The sequence below is a fragment of the Pinus tabuliformis genome, chromosome 2_2 (assembly GCF_031772625.1).
Source record: "Pinus tabuliformis cultivar Carrire ecotype Pingquan chromosome 2_2, CPIR1, whole genome shotgun sequence".
NCBI classification, from domain to species: Eukaryota; Viridiplantae; Streptophyta; class Pinopsida; order Pinales; family Pinaceae; genus Pinus; species Pinus tabuliformis.
In genome coordinates, this window is record NC_142300.1 from 365865619 (window position 1) to 365876272 (window position 10654).

The window sequence follows — 10654 nt, forward strand, 5'->3', positions numbered from 1 at the left end:
ACATCAAGATATAATGATAACAGCATCATAGCAAGCAGCACCATGAATAGCAGTTGAAGGCAGCACACAAGATGCAACGAATGCAAGAGGAAGGTTGTTGACAACACATAGGCAGAACAAAGTTGCAAGCTCAAGCAGATCCACTTGTGATGAAAGCAACTTTGGAGACTTAGGCTATGAGGTGACTACGCAAGATGAAGATCGCGCAAAGATAGAAAACGTGTTGGGTTGATGGGCCTTGACCCAAGTTCAGTGTTAGTCAACCAAGCAAATCCCTACACTACTAGCCCTTTCAGCATCAGTCCGCAGAGTGCGGACCAAAGTCTCACCCGAAGTAGTATGGGGAGATGTAGGAACCAAGTTTCCACACCCTGAGATGGTCGTGATTGATAGGTTCCTATACCGATAGGAGTCATAATTTTGAATGGCTAAGGTTAAGTCGCGTAATATTTACATGCCTTTGCTTTCTGCAAATGTTTTCCATTTTAAAAAATAAAAAAATGTAAAAAGGGTATGTCCTAAAAGAATAATCGAAGGACAAAAAGAATGAAAAGGTCAAAAAAATGAAAATATATGAACCCCAAAAGACAAAAGGATACCATAAAAGAGTGCAAGTCAAAATTCCACTACTATTTACTTTTTATGCATAATAAATGATTGTGTGCAGCTTGTTACTTATGCCACAATCCATGATAGTCAAATTATTTAAACTTGGCTAGCTCATGCTTTGAATTTTATATTCATAGGTAGTGAATAAATCTGACCAAACAGTGTAATCTTGGCAGATCATTAGATAGGTAGAGTGAAGAAAAGGAGCTCATTAGCTTAATTTGAGCCCTTTGATGATATAAGGTTAGAATTAGATAGTTTATTTTGTAAAGAAAAGAAAAACATTGATAAGGGTTTGCTAGCCTAAATGCACCCAAATAAAGTGAAGAAAAATGGTAGGATGAGTAAGTGGGTAAGTAATAGAAAGGTTGTAGAAATGTCATGTAATTATACAAATGCACTTATGTCATCATCTTAAATGCATCATTTAAAAATGCATGTGGTAAACAAAACAAAATCAATGGTTCACAATTTAGTTTACTTAACATCCCCTCATTCGTTTTAACCCCTATGAAACTCACTAACTTCCCTTTCATAATAAAAATATTAATATCCATAGTTTTTTAAGTCAAAAATGCTCAGAGCATTTCTCTGACTTCTGGTGGGATCAGACCCTTGGCTTGATGACTTAAGAAGGAAAGGTGTTAAATTCCCTTATAATTCATTCATCCCCCTCACAAAACCGCTTTTCCTAAGGTTAAGTTCTTTTGCCTAGGAAAACGCCTTTATAAACATGTTTTATGCAAAAACCCACCAAATACATTTATCCTAAATTACTAAGTGTATGGAAAGCACATAATGTTCATATACCTAGGTACAATGCCCCTTCCGCTCATTTCACCTCATATTAACTTTATTATATAAAGTTCCTGAAAACCCATTGTCCTATATATATTTAACTCCTTTATATAAATTAATCCCACCCCTTAGTTTGCTTATAAATTATATTACTACCCTGTATCCCACAAATATATTAAAAACCCCGCCCACAGTCCTTAATCCCTCATTAAAGCGCCCCCGATGAGATTAAGTATTAAGTTTATCATATACCACCGATGATTAGACCCATGGGCCCTCCGAAAGCTTTTTGTATAAATCGTCATGCAACTTCACCTCCCGATCACCATACGATCTCCCTCCCCCTCATCCAATGGCTCGCATCCATATCTTGCTGACCTGATGTCCGCCCTTTACCAGCCCGATAAGGTGGTTTTCCTCCTGACCCCGGAATGCTACGTGTCAAACATTGAATAGGATCGGACGACCCCTCCAAAATACCACTCACACCATAAAAGAGGTGTGTGATGGGCCTCCCAAACCACTTCTCCCTTTCAACCAAAAACCATTGTTGTTCATCAATCAATGAACCCACCAAAAATTAACCATTTTTGATATAAAATCTCGTTTACCTCTCTTTTCACGCTTTTCACACAATTGTTATTAAGAATTCAGAAAAGCCATTACGACCCCTGCAAATAGTGAAATTTCTCACTGACCTCCACCATTACTCCAGAGACGTTGCGGACAACCCAGCTCATCCATCAGTTCACAGTGGAACCGTACGAACTTCTACAGTCACCATCAACCACCATTTATAGTCAATTCCACCCAATTCCAGGTATTTAACCTTGGAATTCCAACTCCATTGTCAAATTCAGAGTCAATTCACCCTCATAACATTGTTAATTAAGTAAAAAAACATCAAAATTACTTCTGTTTTAACACTTTGAGCCATAACCATTCTACAAAACCTTCATTTCCCTAAAAAATCTAAGTCATCCCCCACGCTCAAATCCACAAGAACTGAGTATGGCTTCCCCAATTGCAATGGATGTAAGGTCCATCTCTACATCTCACTTGGACCTGGACCACCTTCCTTTAGCTAATAAGGATTTTCAAATAAATGATACCACTGCTCAAAGTACATTGCCAAAGTAGGGAGAGGTTCTTGAACCATGCTGATGAAATTGGCCTTTGGGAGTCAAATTTTCCCAAGTACCAGTTCCCCTAAGTCCACATTTTTCCTGAGATTGTTCATATGTACTATGCTTGCTACGTCCCCAGTCACAGAACTATCATGTCTCATGACCAGAGGTCCTTTTCACTCTCACTGCTGAGTCTATTAATGAAATGATGTAGGTCCAAACAAGACCAAACCTAACCCCACTCTCAATTGGAGACTTGTTGGACCTATATCCTAAACTTAGCTCTGCAAAATGACCCAACTGTTCCAAACCTTCATCAGAGAAGAGAAACACATCCCTAAGGACTCCCCCCCATATGTAGATACTATTTTTTCCCCATGGGGCCAAAATATTGTAGCCATGATATCCTATATTTTGGGGTACAACACTAGTGAATACATTGATGAGTTAATCCTTGCCTTCATGTCCATATACACTACAGGACAACCTCATGCTGTCATTTATGACTACACCCAATTTATAGCTGATAGGATGCATGAGCAATTTCTTAGAATGAACAATGAAAGAATTTTCAAGTATTCTTCAGTTTTATACCATATGTTCTTATATTACCAACCTGATAAGTTCCCATTCACCCTTCAGAAGCTGGACACCAAAGGTCAGCCTAGGTCAATCATTTTTTGGACCCCATTGATCCACCAATACCAGTCTCCATACTCTTACTCTAATTTCATTGATTTATTTATACATCTAGTCATGGTAATGTTGACTGGAAACCCTCCTCCTAGAATTAGTCCAGAAATAAAGAGAGTCCTTCAATTGTCTAAACAGAACAAAGTGGGTGACTGGTACCTTTACCATAACCATACAGAAATTAGGATATATGGTTGCATGCTTGCACCATATAAGTTTCCAAAATACCTCCCCATGAGGTTGTTTGCCCTAGAATATTATAGACAAATCATTAATCCAGATGAAGTCAACTTCATGAATGCTAAGAAGAAGGCTTATTTCAAGATAAAAGACCAACTAGGCCCCTTCATATGCAACTCTAGGGAGGCTGGAAAAGAGGTAGATTTGATATTACAGAATATGAAGTTCCAAAGAAGTTTTGTTTGGAGATATGATCCTTTGGAATTCATCACAAAGAAGAGACAAAAGGTCAAGCTAGGACCTTTCATTCACCATCCCATACCTGAAATAGAAGCATATGCAAATCAAATAGAATGGGTGGAAGGTACCCTAGTAGATCAAGACAGCACCAAGGTAGACGTAGAGAATGCTCTAATTGATTTAGAAAAGTAGCTTTATGACAGCTCTTTTCTGCAAGTACCAGAAGAACCGAAAAGAACCATGAGTACCCCTCTAATCATGCAGACTCCTTAGAATGAGGAGAAGATCCCAAAAAGAAACAGAGAAGGGGTTTCCACTTCAGGAATGACCACCTCCAATTTGCAGTAGGAATCAAACAAGAGGCAAAGGCTAAATCCAGCCTCTGAGTAGGAATATACTCAAGAATCAGCTGAGGTCACAAATATAGAAGTAGAAAGAAGTAGGCATACCACTCCATCTGGAGGTAGGCAAGAGCCTTCCACATCACAAACTCAGATGTTGGAAAGGCAGCTTAGTGTTGAAGTGTCTTCCTTTAGAATCCCTGCTGACAAAGATCAAGATATCAAGGAAAGATATAAGGAAATTAAAGCTAGAAATGAGAGGCTTAAGGCCCAAACATATGCACAATACCTAAAGCTGACTCCCACCAATCAAAAAAGGCTAATGTCAACCTTTGACATTAAAGAGGGAAAGTTGCAGATGACTTTTGTTAAACCCACATCTTAGTAGTCCAAGACAGCATCAGATTTTAAGAAGGTGGATTTTGAAGTGTTGGCAAGGGATATTCATCCCATAGACCAGATTGAACTACACAAACAGGCTGGAGAGATGATATACTCCACCCTGATAGGTAAAGCCATAGCTTCTCACCAGCTACAAAACTCTCTAAACAACATTTCAGTGAAATTTCAGTTAGAGAAGGCCTCCTCACAGGCTAAGGATACCAAGATCAAGTCCTTCGAGGACTTAGTGATTGAATTGGGACATGATACCAAGGATATAAAAGCCACGAAACAACTTATTAAAGAGAATAACGATGATATAGTTGCATTGAAGAAACAACTAAAGGTACCTCAGCTACAACATCCATAAACATTGGAAGTCCTAGAAGCCCAACAGGGGCATGAATAACTAATGGACTTAGTCTTAAAGCTGAATGATTAACTAAAAGAGACAGAAAATAAATTGGATGCTTTAATCCAATTAGAACAAGTAGATGTGGCCACTTCTTCAACAAATGTTATCCCTACAGTCTCCACAACAGTGCCATCCACACTAGCAACATCTTTGGCACCTACAACTCCACTTGCAACAACCTTGCCAGCAATAATAGAATCTACATCAACATCAGGTGCATCAGGAGAGAAAGCAGCATAACTAGTCAAAGCCATGGAAGAGATGTCTATCCAGGCTACTAAAATGAACAAGTTAAGAGAAAAGGTTGCAAGTTTGGAAACAGACTACAAACTTTTCCAACTGAAGCAGAAAGAAGAAGCACAATAAGCCCAAAGAATGAGTGAAAGGATCAGAGTCTTAGAGAAAGACTTAACACTGGAGAAACCACTTAGGCAAACCAAGGAAATGTTGTGGGCCAATATCATTGACTCCGTCAAGGATATTTGGCCCTCAATTCAAGTTATTTTTGAAAAAACAGAGTTAGTAAAGATAGCTATAGAAGCGATCCAGAAAGTAAAGGAGGAGTTGAGAGACAAGCCAGAGGATGCCAATAGACTCATCCACTTCCTCAACAACAAGAATAGATATGAGCTCCATGAGATAAATATAGAAGATAGGACTACAACCATTTTAGAAATAAGGAAGGTCCTCTCCAAAAGGAACCTTATGCTTAACTTAGAAGAAATGTGTCACAATATGCAGGTAGCCATTGGTAGGTTCATGGCTAAATTCTAGATTTTAAGGGAGAAAGGTCTGCCTAGTCCTATGGTTATCAATGACAAACTCATGACACAGTTAGACTATGATACCAGACTCAGACAGTTGGCAAAGAAGCAAGCCAAATATTCATCCATAAAATCATTTCCAACAGGCAAAGTTTTGTACAACACATTTGAAAACTTATTTTTCCTGGAGCATGAGATCAAACATTTATTCCTCACCAAGCCCAATTTTGACAAATATATTGAAGATGATGAAATCTATAGGATAATGATGAATGCAAAGTTACCTGATGCAGAATGGTGGGAGACAATGACGGATTTACTGGGATAAATTTACTACACAAGTAAAAATAGAATAGCTAGGTAAAACAGGTAAAAACAACACATCATGGTCAAAGAGTATCAGGGTTAAAGAGTATCGGATGAAAGGTAAAAGTTAAAGAAAACTCTAGCGTGAAACACTACAACAACAAGCTAGCATAAAGGGCTACACTTCAACAATAAAGGCCAGCACAACCATAATAAAAGGGACAGCATGAAACAGTTCATTAGTTGTCTCTATCTTCTTGCAAGAAGATATTTGTATTTCCTAGATTAAATCTCAAGTTGTTTTGAGATATTTTGTAATAATTTTTTGTATAAATACTTCACAATTCGAAGTATGTAGGGTGGATTCCAAAACATTTCTATAGACTTCTTGTTCTTAATTCTGAAATTCTATTGTATCAATGACTGGATCAGCTAGCTGGATCAAGGAATAAAGATCAGATATTTCACTAGATTCTTGTGTAAAGCAAAGTTCAAATAAGTATTCTCTCACATTCAATGTTATTTTTCTTTAAGTTTTTTCCATAGTCTTACTTGTATCTCTAAAAATCTGAATGCTATAACATGGAATGATATCTCAGAAATTTCTTAGCTGCACTCTGTTTTGACTGTTATGCATATTTAATGTTTTCTTCACTAATCTAAGTTAATGAATTCTTGATTGCTCCTTAGTTTAGGTATTTCCTTGTGATCTATAGAAAAGAATTCTTAATTGCCCTTTGTTCATGATTATCCTTCGTTCTTCATCTTAACCTCGGTCTGAGGATTCTTAAGTGCTCTCTCACCCTGGTTGGGATCATTCCACCCATTCGACCTAAAGATTTGCGCTTCACTTTGCTAGCCTGCCCTGTGAACATTCCCTTTAATGAATTGATCCAGTTTTTCTATCTGTTTGTTGACTCCATAGCCCAATGGCTTAAAGACCTTGCTCTATCCATCTGTTCCAATAATTCCACCACCCAACCTTCAATTCAAAACCAAAACCCCAATGAACATTAAGAACTAGCCTAAAATCCCAGTAAAACAAAGCTAAATTTCATAGAGAGAGCCCTATCTGAGTCATAGGTTGGCTAGAGCCTATACTTAAAATATTGGTTTGTGGTTACCTCAGTTTATTCCTTCTTCTAATAACTTCTACGGAAAATACTGAGTTATAACAGTGATCTCGAATTTATTCCTTATGCCCTTAATTCACGCAGATCGATAAGCCTTTAGGGCTTATCGATACACTTTCTCTTCCATCTCTTAGAACCCTCGCGAAGGTATACGATCATCCTTCATGCAAACCTTCCCAGTGTCTCAGGTACTTATGCACCTTTGTTACTATGTTATTGTATAATTTCCTGAATTATCTTAAGTTTTCACCAAATTTACCATGCAATTAAGATTATCTTCGTGTAAACATATATCATTATTTGCATTCATATAATAGATAAAGGCATATACATTCGCGCATCAAATTAGCATTATAACATAAACCCAGAACTTAGCATAACATAATCACATGCGATCCATAGAGGAAAATTGCACAATAATTTCAGAATACTTCTCTTTAATGATGATCTAGGTTTCCAATATAGACTCTATCTGCCCTGTGCACACAGCTGCAGGGCACACTCAGCTGCAGACTTCTACCCTAGGCCTAAGTGCACTCAGTTGCAGAGCCTCTTCCTACGCTAATACTCTCCCTCTTAGCTCTTCATAGATTCATCAAACACTTCTTCTTAACTGACTCACTCCCTTAGACTCCTCTAAGACCTCATTTTTATCAATCCCATGGTCCGCAGACCAAGGGCGGATCTCTAAAGCCAACACAACCTATATATACTAAGGGCAGAAAACCCTTTTTGAATCTTGATATCTTTGTGCTCAGCGACCACAAAATGTAGAGACTTTACATTTCATTATACAAACTTTAGGCCTTTTGCCCCAAAACTTGGGTTTTTAACCCCAAAATTGACCCCTAGGGCACCCGTTCCCAACAAGCCCCCAACATAAACATGGTGACTCACCCTCGAGTCACTCAGCTAGTGTAGAGATCTTTTTGCGAAGACCTCCTCGCTCGACTTGTACTACTCCAACTTTGGAGATACAATGTGTTACCGCTTGTTTCATCTCCTCGATCAGCTGCTCTGTTGTTGGCCCTATGTCATCTGACTAAATCTTCTACTGAGTCTTCTACAGACTAGCTAACTTGCCTTCAATTGTAGCTGTGATCAAATAGGCCTCATCCAACCAAGGTTGTAAGCGAGCCTTCAACACTACTTCCTTGTGCTGAGCTGCATCTACCTTCTCTTTCAACGCCTTGGCCTCCTGCATCTTAGCTAACCTCTGCATGATGGTAACAATGCGTGCTGTCACTTTAACTTCATCGTAGCACTACTGCAGCTCCCACGCTTCTGTTTCCAGCCTCTTCACAGTGGGGTCTTCCTGTAGGTTGGTGACCACCTCTAGCGACTGCTCGAAGAGTGTCGTGCAGTCCTTCACTGTGCTCTCTAGTGCTGCTACCGCGTCTTTCACAGTAGTCTCACGCTACTCTCTGATCCCTAGTGGAGTCAAAGGTTGGGCTTTCAACTGCAACTATGCAATTTTGAGGTTTAGCTCCGCTGAACCTTTGCCAATTCATTTCGTGCATCACGCACTCCAGCATCAAGCTTCCGAACCCTCTCATCTATCGGCTTAGCCTTGGGAATGCCTAGCCCCAAGATAGTCCTGCACACGTCAACCACAATTGTGGCAATGCGCTAGTTCTTGTCTGTAATTTCTTTTATAAGGTCAAGGGTAGAGTCTCTCTACATGGTTATCTAGGCATTGCTGACCTTCTATTCGTTGATCACCTGCAATGCACGTTGTTCACAGGTTTGAAGTTCCGTGATCATGCCATCCGACAAAAGGTGAAGCGCCTCATTGGGAAGCATGGCAAGGTTGAGCCCAACTCTCTTGAGGGCACTGATAGCAGGTCTGTCAGCTTCAATATCTATTTTCAATGTGCCATCGAGGAGCACTATAGCTCAGTGATCCCTTGTGCGCAGCATCGCTATGGCTTTTCAGGTGTTATGCATCAAACTAGTTGACGTCGTGCTGGTCTGTATCTGTGATGCGTGGATCTATAGCTCAGGAAGACCCATTTGTATAGCACCCAAATCCTGTTGTTGTTGTTGCTGGAACTGTTCCTGTAGTTTCATGGTGGCATCCCCCACCGTATCACCGATGTCATTTAAGTCCCCCTCCGTTAGGGTGATTGGGTCTAGAGATGTCTTGCTAGCCTTGGACTTCTTCCAAGGCCCTATTTTCTCTGGGTCTCTGCTGTGCTTGATGCAGAACGGAGTTGTCTCCGGGTTCACTCATCCCTCCTCCATCTGATCATCTTCTTCCTTGGTCTCGGGGGAAGGCGACTTCTGACTCCGGTCAAAGCCGCACTCCTCTTCGCCTACTTGTCCACTTGACTACTATGCAGCATCGTGCTCTGCCTTGGCCTTGTCATCTGCCTCCTTTTTCTTCTTCACGGCCAGCTATTCCATCTTCAGCTTGGCTTCTTCCTTCTTCTGATGCGCGGTGGACTTCCTAGATACCACTATCAAGTTTGTGGCATTCCACCAATCTTCCGACCAATGGTAGAAGACTGTTGCAATTGCATCATCTATGGCCAAGTATGGTATGGCATGCCACTTCTACTCAGGGTCCTTCTGTGCCCGTATTGAGACATGGTGGAAGTCAGCCTTGAATTCCACCTACTCCTACAACTTCTCAAAATTTGTAGGTGTCAGTGGTGGCTTACGGCTGATGGCCATATGGATGCTCATTTCCATCAAGATCCAGAATACCTTGTTGTCCTTTATCCGCTAAGGATCCTTCATCACCCACAGCGAAGCGAAGTTCGCTGCCTCTGGTAGGTCCAGTGCGATCGAAGGAAACTGGATATCTTCAGGTAGCTCCCACGCAACTAGCACTATGGACAGCAATAGCCATGCATAGTGGAAAGTCTTATTATGATCTTGTGCCTCGTGGCAGTTCGTGAGGAACTCACCACGGAGGTAGCATGCCCAGTTAAATTGAATTCCCTCCACGCACTGGGCTGCCAAAGATATCACTGGTGCCGACACTTCATCTGCGCGACACTTTCGCATGAACTTCCCTACCAATATTTGCGTCGCCACTTTGACTGCGGGGTCAAAGATACTCAAAATGGCATAGCCATGCGACTTCTTTATGAGCTTGAATTTTTCCTTCATTTCCTCGGCAAGCGCATGCTCACCGGCCTTTCTGCCAAATGCCATGATCGAATTTTCTCCTGTGTACAGTAGCTACGTGATCCTATGGATTAGCATGTCAGTGATGGGTATCGGCTCCTCCAGCCACAAACACCCATCGTGCACCAAGCACATCAGCTGCTTGATCACTACCATCATGATAGGTGCATGGACGTAATGCGGCACCCATAGTAGGTTTAGCAAGCCTGTCGTGTCCACGCCTTTTAGCCACTTCCTTGGATCCAAAGCAGTCACTCCACTATTTTTGTGGAAGACACGGTGCATAAGTTGGTCTGTCACTAAATGAGGGAAGCGCTCCATGTCAGCTAAGTCCCAGTCCTCCAACTTCAAAAGGGGGACACGCCCCAAGCATGGTTCCTTAAAGATAATTTGGTTCGTCAGGAGGGGTGTGTGCAAGATGACCTTACTCTCATCAATATCTTTGGGCACCTTTGTCTTGCCCCTCTACGGAGGAATGTATTCAGGAAACTTAGAGATGGGGTTCGACCCCTCAATTTCAACGTCCTACGTT